The following is a 15,676-nucleotide window of genomic DNA, read 5'->3' on the forward strand; positions in this document are numbered from 1 at the left end:
CCTGAGCATCAAAGGCACATCCCAGCCACAGCACAGAAAGCACTGAGAGATTGGATGCCCATGGATGCACAGAGCAATTTCACATGCTTGGTGCATGAGTGGAGAGATGACCCATTAAAGAAAGCCTTATTAATCATTATCTTTAACTATGTGACTCTTGATTTCTTCCCCAAAGTCTGTAAGATGCCTTGTGCCTCAGATGCTAGCTTCACAATATAGCCTTCCACAGTCGTAGACAACATGTTTCCCACATCTAAGATTCATGTGATGGCAAATCCATCACTTTAACCATTTTTAACCATTCCTCAACATTGTTTAGAATGGCTGCAAGCTTTTCCTTGACAATGGTCACAGTGACTGAATCACAGATTTCCATAACACATCTCTATTGACAGAAAAGGCAGATCATTAGGACATCCCTATATTTTTGTTTTAAAGGCAGAGTAGTCAGGATTCAAGGTGTTTTTCAGGAATGATTTACATATGGTAAAATGCACTGTACCTCAGTATAAGTTCAGTGAGATTTCGTGAAGGCATGCCACCCAACTTACCCATGCTCCTGTAAACTACAGAACATTTCAATCACCCCAGGTAGTTTCCTCACACCCGCTCCTAATCAAATTCTGCCCCATGCCAGGCAATTGGTGTTCCGACTTCTATCGGCATAAATCAGGTCTGCCTGTTCTAGAACCTCATATAAGCAGAATCAGGAATGGATACTATTACCTTGCCTGGCTTTTTCACTCAGCATACTGTTCTTCAGTATTTGTCCATGTTTCTGTATGTGTCAGTAGTTTGTTCTTTTTGTTTTTGAGCAGTATGTCATTGTATAAATATACCACAGTTTGTTTTTCCATTCTCCTGTTGATGGACATTTGGAGGGTTTCCAGATTTTGGAAATTATAAATAAAACGGCTATGAACAATCTTGTACTAGGTTTTTGTGGACATATGATTTTATTTCTCTTGAATAAACACATAAAAGTGACTATGTTGGGCATAGGATAGATACCTGTTTATCTACAAGAAACTGATTATAAGAAACTGATTATTTATAAGAAGATTATTTATTTATAATAAACTATTACTTATAAGAAACTGATAGTTTTCCAGAGAGATTATACCATTTTACATTTGCACCAGCAACATATGAGGATTTTAATTGTTCCATATCCTTGCCAACATTTGGTGTTGTCAGTATTTTTCATTTTAGCCATTCTAGTAGGTGTGTATTGGTGTCTCATTATGATTTCAATTTGCCCTTGCATGATTAAAGTTATATTGAGCACTTTTATATGTGTTTATTGACCATTATACATCTTTGTTTGTGTGTGATATGTCTATTTATGTGTGTGCTAATTTTTTGGGTGGTAGGGTATTTTGTCTTTTTGTTTTTGACTTGCTAGAGAACTTTATGTGGCACTGTGAATATTTTCTCCCCATCGATTTTTTGATAAGCAGAAAATTTTTATTTTCATGATGTCTAATTTACCAGGTTTCTTCTTTTTGTCTTTTAAAAATTATTATTTTTTTATTATTATGTTCAGTTAGCCAACAGGTTTTCTTCTTCTATGATTAGTGCTTTTTGTGTTCCAAGAAATCTTTGTCTTTGCCAAGTTACAAAGATAATATGCTATGCTTTCTTCTAGAAACTTCAAAACTTTAGCTTTTATGTTTAGGTTGGTGATCCATTTTAAGTAATTTTTTCTGTATTACATGAGGTAGAGATCGGGGTTCACTTTTTTCCCATATGAATGTCCAGTTGTTGAAGCATTACTTATTGAAAAGTCTTTTCTCTGCCCACTGAACAGCCTTGGTGCCTTTATCAAAAAATCACTTAGCTTTATATGTGCCTGTATATTTCTGGACTCTTAATTCAGTCTCATAGTCCTTTTTTCCATCCTTATACCAATTTCAAACTGTCTTTATTCTGTAGTGTTATAGTAAGTGTCCAACCATGTCCAATATTGCTTTGGCTATTCTAAGTACTCTGCATTTACATATAAATTTTAGGACCAATCTGTCAATTTCTACCAAAGAGCCCACTTGGATTTTGGCTGGGATTGCATAGAACCTAAAGAAAAAATTGGGAAGAACTGGCATCTTAGCAATATTGCACCTTTTTTTTTTTTTTATGTTATGTTAATCACCATACAGTACATCATTAGTTTTTGATGTAGTGATCCATGATTCATTGTTTTCATATAATACCCAGTGCTCCTCCTTAATACCCATCACCGGGCTAGCCCATCCCCCCACCCCCCTCCCTTTTAAAACCCTCACTTTGTTTCTCAGAGTCCATAGTCCCTCATGGTTCGTCTCCCCCTCCAATATTAGGAGAAGGAAGCACCTTCTAATTCATGAATATCTCCCAATGCATTTAGGTCTTTAATTTCTCTCAGCAATGTCTTGTAGTTTTCAGTGTACAGTTCTTATACATTTTCCATTAGATTGATCCCTAAGTATTTTGTTTCTGATGCAATTAGAAATTATTTTTAATTCATATTCCATTTAGGTCCCTATGCCTTCCCCTCTTTTTAATATAGCTGTCTTAAGTATTTCCTCCACATACACTGAGCACTATGTATCAGATGGCATATAAATTTTGTTTAAGCCATCAAATGCGATTGAAGAAACTCAGGAAGAAAAAAACAGTTTATGAGAAATAAGTGAGAAATCCAGTGGGTGGAGCATCTAAGGAAGCATATTAAAGGTGGCAGACTCAGTGCTGTGGCCTTTTGACTTTCTCCCTTTCTTCTTCCTACAATGGGACTCAGTGCTCACGGATGGAGCCGACATTTTAAGAGGGTGAGAATGAAGAAAAACAAGAAAGCCAGAAGGATCCCTGGTCTCTGAAGGCATCGTGAAGCTGCCATACCACCCTACTCTACCTACCTCAAGATTTCTTGCTATGAGAAAAATAAAAGCTATCTAGTTGAACTAGTATGGGGGAGCAGTGCCCTCCTTACTACAGTTTCTGATTCCACAGCTTGGGGTAGGGCCCAAGAGCCTGCATCTTTAAGATGAGCTTCAAGTGATTCTCATGCTAGTAATCCAAGGATCATCCTGAAGAAACTCTTCTTTGGCATGTGTAAATAGAAAATTTCATGATAACTGGGGTGGAGGGGTAGCAATTCAAGTAACAAATTACCAGTAGCATATAGAAACTTACAAATAACGGGGCACCTGGGTGGTTCAATCGGTTAAGCGCCTGACTCTTGCTTTTGGCTCAGGTCATGATCTCAAGGTCATGAGATTGAGCCCTGTCTCCAGTTTCATACTCAGCCCAGAGTCTGCTTGTCCCTCTCCTTCTGCTCCCCAGAAATATAAGATCTATTCAATTCTCTTAAGTGCAGTTCAAGCAGTTCCCTTTCTAAGAGGCAACACTAAATGTAATAAATGGATGGTACTCCTGTTTAAACAAATACATGGTTTTAATTGTCAATATCAATGCAAAAAAATTCTAATATTTTCTTTCTGAGAGTATCTTATTTACAGACATTAGCCTTAGTTCTGATTTTTAACTACGACAGATCCCTTGCTAAAACAAATCCAACACACAATAGTCTGTTCTTACACAAAAGATAGTCTTGTGTTATTGTTTCTTTTCTTTAAAAAATAGCAAGCTCCCCTAATGCATTTAAAAATTATTAAAATTAATAAAAATTATTAAGACATAGTTTTAGAATTCTTACACTGAAATTTTTGTGAAGCATATATAACAAACATAAAATAATTCCAGTGGAGTTTTATGCAGGAGCCAGGCACGTAAGTGTGATCATAACAATCAGGTGTCAACGTAAATTAACTTTGGAAATGTCCTAAATCAGGCATGCACCAAAGCAGTTATCCCTGGTCTTCAATGACATGAATGTTTAAATGCACAATCCATTCTTTCATACTTTCAGGGCTAAAAGGGAGGAGTTGAGAAGAACTGACAAGAGCAGGTTGAGGTGGCCCATATCTGCCTGGGGCAAGGGACTCAGAGGAAAAGAATGAGATTGTGGTCCTGCAGGGTTCAGTCTGGGGGGGAAGACAGACCAGCAAATAAATCCTTATAGGGAGGTAAGCGTTGTAGGGGAGTTCTGGTCAATCTGGATCATGGGCCCATATGGGAGCGAATTCTGAACTTCGCTTGAGCTGGGATGGAGATGGAAAATGGAAGACAAGCCAGGGTAGACATCTGAGGGGAAGGGCTGTCACTGCAACCACATTTTAGAGGGTGGCATGAACATGGCCATATGCTGCCCTCAGAAGCTGGGAAGGGGGTGATATTGTTTCCCACGGCCGGAGCACAGTGTGCTTCACAGGAGGGCCCACGTATCCCGGAGAAACACATAGGGGCCATGGCAAAAAAAAAGCTCGGACACAATGCCAAGGAATTCTCACTATTCTGAAGATAATGGGCAGACAGTCATAAAAGGATACTAAGCAGGAAAATGAGCTACCTAGATATGCATGTTGGAAAGTTTACTCTGATTGATCAGATTTGGTGTTTATGATCATTTCTGCAAAGCTCTCAATATTAGAAACTTGATCACGAACTTCACCCCTACTTTGAATACTCTAAGTTATTTTTATTTCCCCTGAAATTGGCACCCCAAAATAAAGATGACTTCGCATGCAACTCTATGTATTTTTCTGACTTTCTTTCCTTGGGCCATTATGACAATTGGAACCTTCTCTTTGAATCCGAGAAATCAATGTAAAGATAATTTAATAGAAACTATCCGCTTCTTTTCATTCATTCATTTCCCACAGTCAGCTTTTAAGTGAATCTCTAGAGAAGATGCTACCATGAATCCCCAACGTGCATTCTAAATGCAATAGATAACTAATGATGAAAACAATGAAAAATAAGCCCAAATCCCTAGTCAATTGGAGCAATATTTCTATTATATGACAGTGATTTTGTTAGTCCATGCAGAGGAAATTTAGAATCAAAGCCAGTTGTAAAGGAACCAGTTTGAAGGATAGGAGTCATGAATAATTATTCCATCTGTGCAGAGACCATATAAAGCAATAGCCCCGTTTATCCATATTTGTTTATCATATAAATATATGTGTGTGTTTACTGAGCATGAAGCCACAAATAGGTCATCCCTACACTGGACAGACTTTGGAATACAATCCAAAATTCAAATAGGAGCTTGCACCATCATTTGCTTTTCTGTTAATTGGCTATGCAGTGTAGTGTGATAGAGCAAAAGCCACAGGGTGCAGATTCCAGCGGTGCCTCACTCCAGCTGTGTAATCTTGGGTATGTCCTTTAACTTTCTTGAGCCTTCATTTCCTTATCTATGAAAAGGGGATAATGGTAATACAATTTACTATTACCAATCACAGGGTTTCTGTGAGGGTTAAATTAGTCAATAGGTGCAGAGTACTTAGAACAGTGCCATTCTTATAATAAACAGTATAAATGTATTTATTCTTGTTGTTAGTACTATCTTTCATTTCTGATCTGGACAGCCAGCACCGCCTACTTTTTTCAAAAGCCTAAAAACTATTTTTAAATTATAGAAACATTTTCTGTGCATCTATTTGCATAATTATTTTCCTTAAAAATCAAACAAGGCAAGGCACTTGGATGTAAATATAATAGATTTTGCCAGGATACATCCCAGAAAAAACTAGTAGTTGGCCCTATTCAGTGACCTCTGATGAAATGAGTTTGCAATCAACAATATTTCAAAATAACTACCACATCCTTGGATGTAAGTTAAAGCAGATTTTTAATGGAAATAGTTTCTTGGGGACCTACACCGGTGGGCAATGACAGTGTCCTAGGATTATAGGTCCAGCACATGCCCTGCAGTCTATAGCCAAGTGAACACCCAAGAATAGACAAGTTTCTTTTTTTGAACTTTTATTTTTCTATGCTATTTTAAGGCAACCACCAAATAGGTGGGAAATATTGCCACCTGCCTAACTACAGTATTCTTTTTCTTTTTTGGTGATTATTGAGTATATGTATAGTCACATACATATAAAATTATATTAATTATAATTGATTTATATAATTATATTAAGAACATTAATAATTATATTAATTTATATTATATCTAGACCTCTGTTCCCCTTATTTTTTAATTTGCACACATTTTTGAATATGCATACATTTATCATTAAGATTGAAAAGACCTCAATTTTGTATGTTCACTTATTTTTAAACTGTATACATTTACACACAGTATTGAACTTTGAACCACTATATTTATGTACATAATAAGCATACACAAAGACGAAACTTTAAAAAGAGTGAGTTCAAATATTTACTAAAGATCTGTATTAGTTCCCTGTAACACATTACCAAAAGCTTAAAGCAACACAGATTTGTTCTCTTACAGTCCTGGAGATCATTAGTCTAAAATCAAGATACCGCGGACACCGGGGTGGCTCAGTCCGCTGAGCGTCCAACTCTTGATTTCGGCTTAGGTCAAGATCTCAGGGTCATGAGATCCAACTCCGCGCTTAGCAGGGAGCCTGCTTGGGCTTCTCTCTCTGCCCCTCCTCCCGGGAACTCTCCCTCTCTCTCTCTGTCTCTCTCTCTCTAAGATGGATAAGTAAATCTTTAAAAAAGAAAAGAAAATCAAGATACAGCCCTCCAGTTATGGAACAAAAGGCAGAGCGTAAGGAATACAGCCAATGATATTGTAGCGGTGATGTAATGGGACAGGTTTGCAGCTACACGCAGCCTCACGTGAGTTGAACATTGCTTAACATATAAACTTTGTACACCTGAAACTCATGTAACTTTGTGTGTCAACCATACTCAAAAAAATAAAAATTTAAAATTAAAAAAAAGATGATGGGGCACCTGCGTGGCTCAGTCGTTAAGCGTCTGCCTTCGGCTCAGGTCATGACCCCAGGGTCCTGGGATCGAGCCCCCCATCGGGCTCCCTGCTCTATGGGAAGCTTGCTTCTCCCTCTCCCACTCCCCCTGCTTGTGTTCCCTCTCTCGCTGTGTCTCTCTCTGTCAAATAAATAAATAAAATCTTTAAAAAAAAAAAAAAAAAGATGATGGTAGAGCTGGGTTTCTTCTAGAGGCTCCAAAAAGCATCCATTTCTTTGCCTTTTCCAACTTCTAGAAGCCACCTACATGCCTTGGTTTATGGCTCCTTCCTTGAATCACTCCAACTTCTTCCTTCTGTTGTCACACCTCTCACTACTCCCTCTGATCCACTTGCCTCCCTCTTATAAGGATCCTTGTGATTACACAGGGCCCACCCAGATAATCCAGGATAATCCCCCAATCTCAAAATCCTGAATTTAATCACATCTGCAGAGTACCTGTTACTGTGTAAATATTCACAGGTTCTGGGAATTACTACATAGACATCTTTGGGGACCCATTATTTAGCCAACCACAAGGTCTAATGTTGCGGAAAATCTCCTGTGTTGCATGACCCTTACTTTAGAGATGACTCATCTGGACACCCCCCCGAAGGGCCAAGCCCAGGAAGCTCCACCAAGAACTCCTCCTGGACCATTCTATTTCAGGCTAGCAAATCCTGATGGACTCGGAACACATACTGTTGCCCATATAACTTGTTTGTACCGAGAAAAAGGGCAGCAGACACCAGAAGGGAGAATCAGTTCTCGGACTCCTTTCTTGGTGTAATCATGCGAGAACTGATGGTCAAATCTGTGTGGCTGGATCCCTGAGCACAGGACAGCACAACTGAAATCGGGAGCATCTTGGGAGAGCTGATCTTGTCACTTGTTGGTCAGTATCCCTCGTGGTTCCCCATCACCTTCTGGCCTAAATTCAAGGCCTTCTCTACTGCCCACAGGCCTTTCCAGAGCCTACTCACATCTATCAGTCAACCTCTCCCTGAGCACCCCCTAGTGGTACTGTAAGCTGCTAGTATTACCCAAGTCCACTTAGTTGTCCGGTCAATCCCACAAGGCTCGCTGCTTAAGCACACCTTGTTCACTCTGTTCACCATCTGGCAAATGAACCTTGTCTCCACACAAACTCCTTCTTTAAGGAATTCATCCTACCTCACCTGCCTTAGTGAAAGAAACATCCCCCTCGGATTATGGGTTCTCCTCTCTACCCCCTTTATAATGTTAATGATTCTGTAATTATCCTGTGTGTATAGTGAGGACAGACTACACAATTTGTGGGGCTCACTGCACAGTGAAAATGTGGCGTCCCTTGTTCAAAAATTATTAAGAATTTCAAGACAGCAGAGCGTTAAACCAAGCACAGGACACTTCTAAGCTCAGGGCCACAAGGGACTGCCATGGTCACACACCCATGAAGCCAGCCCTTGACCCTACTGTGTGTCTGCTTAGAACATTGAGGATAGAAACTCATCTGTAATCCACATGTTCCCCAGCACTAGGTCGATGCCCTCCCCCACAAAAGCACACACAAATAAGAGTTGAATAAATGCACAAATGAATGAGTGAGCAATGTTGAAGATAGTTTTTATTTTACAGAAGATTGTATGTATTTGTTTCCTAGGACTCTCAGAACAAATTGTCACAAACTTGGTGGCTTAAAACAACAAAGATTTATTCTGTCATAGTTCTGGAAGCTAGCAGTGCAAAATCAAGCTGTTCACAGGGCCATGCTCCCTTTGAAAGCTCTAGGGAAGAATCCTTCCTCTTCTTCTAGCTTCTGATGGCTCCAGCAATCCTTGGGGTTCCTTGGCTTATAGCCCCATTCACTCCAGTCTTTCACTCCATCATCACATGACCTTCTCTCCTCTGTGTGCCTCTTGTGTCCTCTTCTCTTCTTAGAAGGACACCAATCATTGGATTGAGCAATCAACCTGATCTGCTATGACCTCACCTTAACTAATTACACCTGCTAAGACTATTTCCAAATGAGGTTACCTTCTAAGATTCCAGGTGGATGTAAATTTGAGGGAGGACACTATTCAAACCACTACATTTTGTTTGTAGGGCATTCTTCAGAATGCCTCAAGAGTATTTTTTGCCGATACGTCTTTAACAATTCATATGATTTGTAACTTAATTGTATTTGCCAACATATAACCTGAAGAACTAAAAGAAATTTGGGTGTGGTCATTTAACCAATATCAATTATGGTTGAAGTATCCTAGAATATGAAGGGCAGCCAGAAAAACAGGAATGAGAAAATGCCTAAATTTTCATAAGGAAAATAAGGAGAAATCCAGGAAGTGCTAAGTTTCCTGCCAACTCTGTGTGTATGTAAATGGCTGTGACCTGGTTGGTTAGAATTTCCTGACAGCCTCCTGTTCCCAGGGAAAGACTAGGTGGTTAGAATGCCCTTTGGCTCAGCAGTTTGCGTAAGTTATTTATTAAGGGTTAGGAACACTGTATTATTTTGCCAATGTTAAGGAGGTACAGATCTGAGAGAGGCTCCTTGAGGGTTTTAATCAAAATAAACTGCTGACATTTAGTGGTTTCTTGCTGAATGTTCATTGTTTCATTAACTATTTAAACTATCACAGAAGCATGAGGGTTTAAGCCCCCCCTGCTTTACTGGGTTATTAAAAATTGACAAAATTGTAATATATTTAAAGTGTACAATGTGATGGTTTGATATACATATATAGGGAAAAATATTTTTTTGAGAGAGAGAGAGAGCACAAACAGGAGGGAAAGGGGCAGAGGGAGAAGGAGAGAGAATCTTAAAACAGACTCCATGCCCAGCACGGAGCCTGACACGGGGCTTGATCTCACGACTCCAAGATCAAGACCTGAGCCAAAATCAAGAGTCAGACACTTAACCACCTGAGCCACCCAGGCATCCTGGGCAATGTTCACCACAGTCAAGTTAATTAACACATCCATCACGTCACATAGTTACCTTTCTTTTGGTGAAAATGCTTAAAATCTACTCCTTTAGCTATTTTCAAGTGTATAAAACAGTATTATTAACTCTAGTCACCATGCGGTACATTAGATCCTCAGAACCTGTTCATCTTTGATAGTTTGTACCCTCTGACCTACATCTCCCACTTTCTCTAACCCCCAGCCCCCATCAGCCACCATTCCATTCTCTGTTTCTATGAGTTCAGCCTTTTTGTTTGTTTGCTTAGATTCCACATGTGAAATCACAAAGTATTTGACTTTGTCTGGCTTGCTTCACTGAGCATAATGCCCTCCAGTTTCATTCATTGTTGCAAATGGCAGGATTTTCTTCTTTTTTATGGCTGAATAATATTCCAATATATATTTAAATGATACATAAATATATGTAAGTATATTATTTATCATATAATACATTTATATGATATCTATATTACATAAATATATTTTTTCTTTACCATTCAGTTGTTGATGGACACTTAGATTCCATATCTTGGCTATTGTGAATAATGCTAATCTCCTCCAAATAGCAAGTTCATTTCCTTAGGATAAATACTCAGAAGTGAATGGCTGGATCATATAGTAGTTCTATTTTTAATTTTTGAGAACCCCCCCATACTGTTTTCCATAGTAGCTGCACCAATTTACATTCCCACCAACAGTGCACAAGGGTTCCCCTTTCTCCACACCCTCTCCAACACTTGTTATCTCTTGTCTTTATGATAATAGACATCTTAACAGGTATGAGGTAATAGTTGATTTGCATTTCCCTGATGATGAGTGATGTTGAGCATCTTTTCATAGAGCTGTTGGCCACTTGTATGTATGTCTTCTTTGGAAAAATGTTTTTTCAGATCCTTTGCCCATTTTTTAATCAGGTTATTTGGTTTTTGTTTTGCTTTGTTTTTGCTATTGAGTTGTTAAGTGTCCCTTATATATTTGGGATATTAACCCCTATTGGATATACAGTTTGCAAATATTTTCTCCCATTCCATAGGTTGCCTTTATTATGTTTCCTTTGCTGTCCAGAAGCGCTTTAGTTTGTTGCAGCACCCCTTGTTTATTTTTGCTTTTGTTGCCTGGGCTTTTGGTGTCATTTCCAAAAAATCATTACCAAGACCAATATGAAGGAGCTTTTTTCCTGTGTTTTCTTCTAGGGGTTTTAAAGTTTCAGGTCTTACACTTAAGTCTTTAATCGATTTTGAATTGATTTTTTTGTGTGTGGATAAGCATCCAATTTCATTCCTTTTCATGTGGGTATTCAGTTTTTCCAACACCATTTATTGAAGAGACTATCCTTTCCGCATTGTGTATTTCTGGTACTTTCCTTGAAAATTAGTTGACCATATGTGTGTAGATTTAAAGTTTTGTCAATGCATTTCCTGTTAAAGAGGAAAGTGTTGGTTAGGTAATAAGAAGAATCATGTTTAACACTCATTTAATAGTAAAATGGAGCCAGTAGAGCTGTTTCCTGTTCAACAGGTACTGGGCTAGATCCCTTGATCTCTCCTGCCTTTAACATAAGTGGTAGAGATAGAGAGAATTTCCATTTGAAGTTTTGAGCTACCAGAGAGGGCACTTCTCTGGGCAACCATGCTGTCTTGGGCCACTCCTTGACACTTTTCCCACGGTGTACCCAGGCTGGCTCAAAACACCTACATGCTCTCCTCCAGGTGCAGGTACCAGACCCTGCAGCCCTTTCCTGCAACTTGTGGATTAATTGGTAGGGAGCTCGTGACTCTCTTCCTCTCCCTCAAGACTCATTCCCCTGAGTAGGGCTGTAGAGTGAGACCGATTTGCTACTCCAGCATCGCCAGCACCCGTGTTGTCTAGAATGCACGCCTCCTGTCTGATCTTGGTGGACTCTCTAGGAAGTATTATAAGATAAACCTCTGGCACTTTCAGGTTGTGTCCTTGGATTCCTTCTGAGTGCCCCATCTCATGGGTTGAGTCTCCCACTGGACCACCCTACCCCCAACATATACCATTTAACCGAGCAGAGCAGATTTCTGTCCAGGACTGAGTCTAGGACAATGGGAAGTTAGCATGAGTGAACACCATTTATTTCATCATTCATTTACTTACATGTTCCTTAATCATACAGTCACTCATTCAAGAAGCATTTATTGAATATTTACTGTGTACCGGTCACTTTGCTAAGCACTGAGAGATACAGTGATGAACACGACAGCAAAGTCTCTGAACTGCATGAAAGAGCTGGAGATACACATTATATAAGTAATGAACAAATGAAGAAGGTCACAAGTTGTGGGAACACACTGAGGAAATTAGCAAGATATTGAAGAAAAGCAACCTGGAAAAGGGCACTTCAGACAAGGGGGACCAGGAATGCTCTGAATGAGGAAGTAACATTTGAGCTGAGACGTAAAGATGAAGAGGAGGGAGCCATATGAAGACCTGAGGAAGAGCATCCCCTAGAGAGGAAGCCGATGAAAATGCTGACAGATGGCAAAGAGCTTAGACCATTCTGTGGGACTGGGCAGGCCAGACCATACCGGGCTTCCTGGCACGTGTAAGTTAAATTTTATCCTAAGAACAATGGGAGACATTGAGCGGTTTTGAGCTGGGGGAGAGACATGATCAGATTTATGTTTTAAAAAGAGAACTCTGGCTCTGCATAGAGAATGAATTCTAGGTACAACTGGGCCTTCCAGTTTCGAGCTAGAGTCATCTGGGCAGGAGATAATGGTGAAGACAATGAGGGTGGAGAGCTGGGGGCATACCCAAGGTATCTTTTGGACCTAGAACGGACAGCACTTGCTGAAGGTCTGGTTGTAGAGGAATGAGAAAGGAAGAATGTCAGGATGACTCCTGCAACTTGTTCTTGAAGGCTGGGCAGGCGGCGATGCCATTTTCTGGATGGAGCAAACTGAAGGAGGCTGCCCCGTAGTCTCTCCATGGCACCCTGTGAGCTGATGGGGTGCAGACAGGAATGCCGGTCTACAAATGTGCTCCCCTCCCTTCAGTGATAAGAAATACCAGTGGCCAACTTGGCCTCATCTTCTGAAATTCTCCTAATGACTCCGTGAGGTGGGTTCTCTAATGCCCTGAGACAGAAAACAGGCAAGAAAGTAAGCAACACCAACAAGGTCCCAGCACGGATGACCTCCTCCCTCTTCTTTTTCCTCCTCTTCTTCTTCTTCTTCTTCCTCTTCTTCTTCCTCCTCTTCTTCTACTTCTTCTTCTTCTTCTTCTTCTCCTCCTCCTCCTCCTCCTCCTTCTTCTTCCCCTTCTCCTTCCCCTTCCCTTTCCCCTTCCCCTTCCTCCTCCTCCTCCTTCTTGCCATGGGAGATAATTTGTTTATTTTTTTTAATTTTTTTTAAGATTTTATTTATTCATTTATTTGAGAGAGTGAGAGAGAGAGAGAGAGAGAGAGCACATGAGAGGGGGGAGGGTCAGAGGGAGAAGCAGGCTCCCCGCTGAGCAGGGAGCCCGATGCGGGACTCGATCCCGGGACTCCAGGATCATGACCTGAGCCGAAGGCAGTCGCTTAACCAACTGAGCCACCCAGGCGCCCGATAATTTGTTTATTTATGCAATGAATGAAAACACATCTCTGAGCATCTTCCATGACGAGGCATTGCTCTGGAGTGATGATGATGACAATGATGATGAAGCAACAGCCAGAAAGTTTTAAATTCTCACTCTGTGCCAGGCAGTTTGTTGAGGACTTCACATACATAAAATTCTGGAACTCTCCAGCAGTTCTGTGAGAGGTATAATTATTGTCACCCAAGTAAAGATAAACTGAAGCTCAGAGAGCTTAAGTGACTTGCCTTGGGTAACGTGGTAGAAATGATGAAGCCAGGGTGGAAATCTCCCCGAAAGAACTCCTGAGAAACCTAAATCCGTGTCTGTCCTTCTGACCTCTGTCCCCTCCTCATCTCGCACAGCCCCTCGTGTAGTGTGGGTGCTCAGTGTTGAGCACCTGAACGTGCTTTTTAAACCTGCTCTGCCGGACCATTCGGATGGTGTGTGTGTGTGTTGGGGGGGCCTGTGGGGTCACTTTGAGAGAAGCCACTCTGGTGGCTGGAATTTAAAAGACAGTTTGGAGCCCCAGAACGTCTGGACTAGATAGAGCATTTGAAGCCATCCAGCTGGGCATCATTCATTTTCTTGTGAGGAAACTGGGGTGCAGAGAATTTAGCTCCACACTGTTAATTTACTGGTATGGGAACTGAGGGCCAGATCATTTAGGTGGAACACACCCCGGGTCGCACAGGTATTAACTGGCCGAGCTGCTGCGTCCACAGGCCCAGCTGTGTCTCTCCCTGACAGATGTGCCCTGGATTCCGCAGCGACGCCCCGCGCGCCTGCCCTCAGGACGCAGCGCACGTGAGGATCGCTTCGCCTGGGCTCACATCACACCCGGCTTGCGTCATCCTGCTCAGGTTAGTGAGTCTCTCTGGGACGCAGCTTCAACACCAGCGGAGCAGGTAGAAGGCATGACTCAAGGTCCGTCGTGCAGGTTATGCAAAATGGTAAGTAAGGCTTTCGTAGGACAAGGCCTGACAGCCATACTCAGAATAAATAATTCAGCATAAATAGATGTGTTAGACCATATTTTGAAGTATTTATTTCTAAGTTTTTCGGGTGCCCCCTTTTCCCTCTGTTCCCACTCACATTTACAAGGCTTATTGCTTGTGACCTCGGGAGGGATGTAACAGGAGAGAGCAGGACTGGCCTGCCTGGCTTCCTGAAATTCTTCCCCAAAGCCCAATCCCCAGAATCAGAGCGGAATCCCAGGTACATGCTAATAGTCTGGGCAAGAAGCCTGGGGGCAAAACTGAAAAGGGAAATTCAGCAAAAATGTGGGAGTGGTGGGGGGACACCTGGGCGGCTCAGTCGGTTAAACATCAGCCTTTGGCTCCGGTCATGATCCCAGGGTCATGATCCCGGGGTCCTGGGATGGAGCCCCATGTCGGGCTCCCTGCTTAGCGGGGAGTCTGTTTCTCCCTCTCCGTCTGCCCCTCCCCCCTGCTCGTGCTCACTCTCACATAAATAAATAAAATCTTTAAAAAAAAAATGTGGGAGCGGGGTGGGGGTGGCAGGGATGAGAGAGAATGGTTCTGTGGGTCCTGAGTGAAGAGCGAAGCAGGTCCCACATCCTGGAATGGCCCCTGGATTTTGTCTAGGCACATGGAAAATGCAGGAAGCCTCCTGAAAAAGTGCCCGACCCACCCAAGTATGGTGGGGATGCCAAGAAGCCACACAGACGCACGCAAATGTAGTCATAGCCGACCAGAACCCCCATTTCCCTGTACTTTGACACCATCATCATATTGAAATCATGTCAAAATTCACAGTGTTCAGAGCGTCCCCAAAACCATGGCCCAATCCTCAGTGGGGAGAACCCCAGGAATGAGTTTAATTTCCTATCGGCTGGGAGGAAGAGAAACTTCAGGTTAAAAATGAAGTTGAATTATAGAGAATAAAGCAACCATTGCTTATCCCAAATATAGTGGATAAGTGTCCGGGACCACTCGTGGTAAAGGGGAGGGAACTCTGCCAGCATCCTGCACCCCGCACGCCCCCCAGCATATGCTAGTGGGGCCCAGGGCTGAGAAGGAGAGTAGTGCAAGCTCAGTCCTTTCTCCAGGCAACCCTAAGGCATTCTCAGAACAGCCAGCAGCAGATTCAGGTTCTGTGGGGGCCTGGGATTTAGAAATTTGTGGCTGTCTTTATGGGGTCAAAGAGTATAAACTACCAGTTATAAGATAAATAAGTCAGAGGGATATAATGTAGAGCATGGTGACTACAGCTAATATGACTGTGTTGCATATCTGAAAGCTCCTAAGAGAGTAGATCTGAAAAAGTCCTCATGGCAAGAAAACACAATTTGT

At 41.5% G+C, this 15,676-nt stretch overlaps 1 protein-coding gene across 3 annotated transcripts in view; it reads left to right on the forward strand.

The window, feature by feature from the left end:
• Nucleotides 1–15,676, forward strand: part of TRMT12 (tRNA methyltransferase 12 homolog) — a 64,615-nt gene that overhangs the window by 29,858 nt on the left and 19,081 nt on the right. For 2 of the 3 annotated variants that reach the window (XM_032415732.1, XM_032415733.1), the window contains one exon: nucleotides 14,112–14,314. The gene's annotated coding sequence lies outside the window, so the exon portion shown is untranslated. The remainder of the gene's footprint in view (nucleotides 1–14,111; nucleotides 14,315–15,676) is intronic. The other variant, XM_032415734.1, reaches the window with a different exon arrangement.

Source organism: Phoca vitulina, unplaced genomic scaffold (assembly GCF_004348235.1).
Source record: "Phoca vitulina isolate PV1807 unplaced genomic scaffold, GSC_HSeal_1.0 scaffold18, whole genome shotgun sequence".
NCBI lineage: Eukaryota > Metazoa > Chordata > Mammalia > Carnivora > Phocidae > Phoca > Phoca vitulina.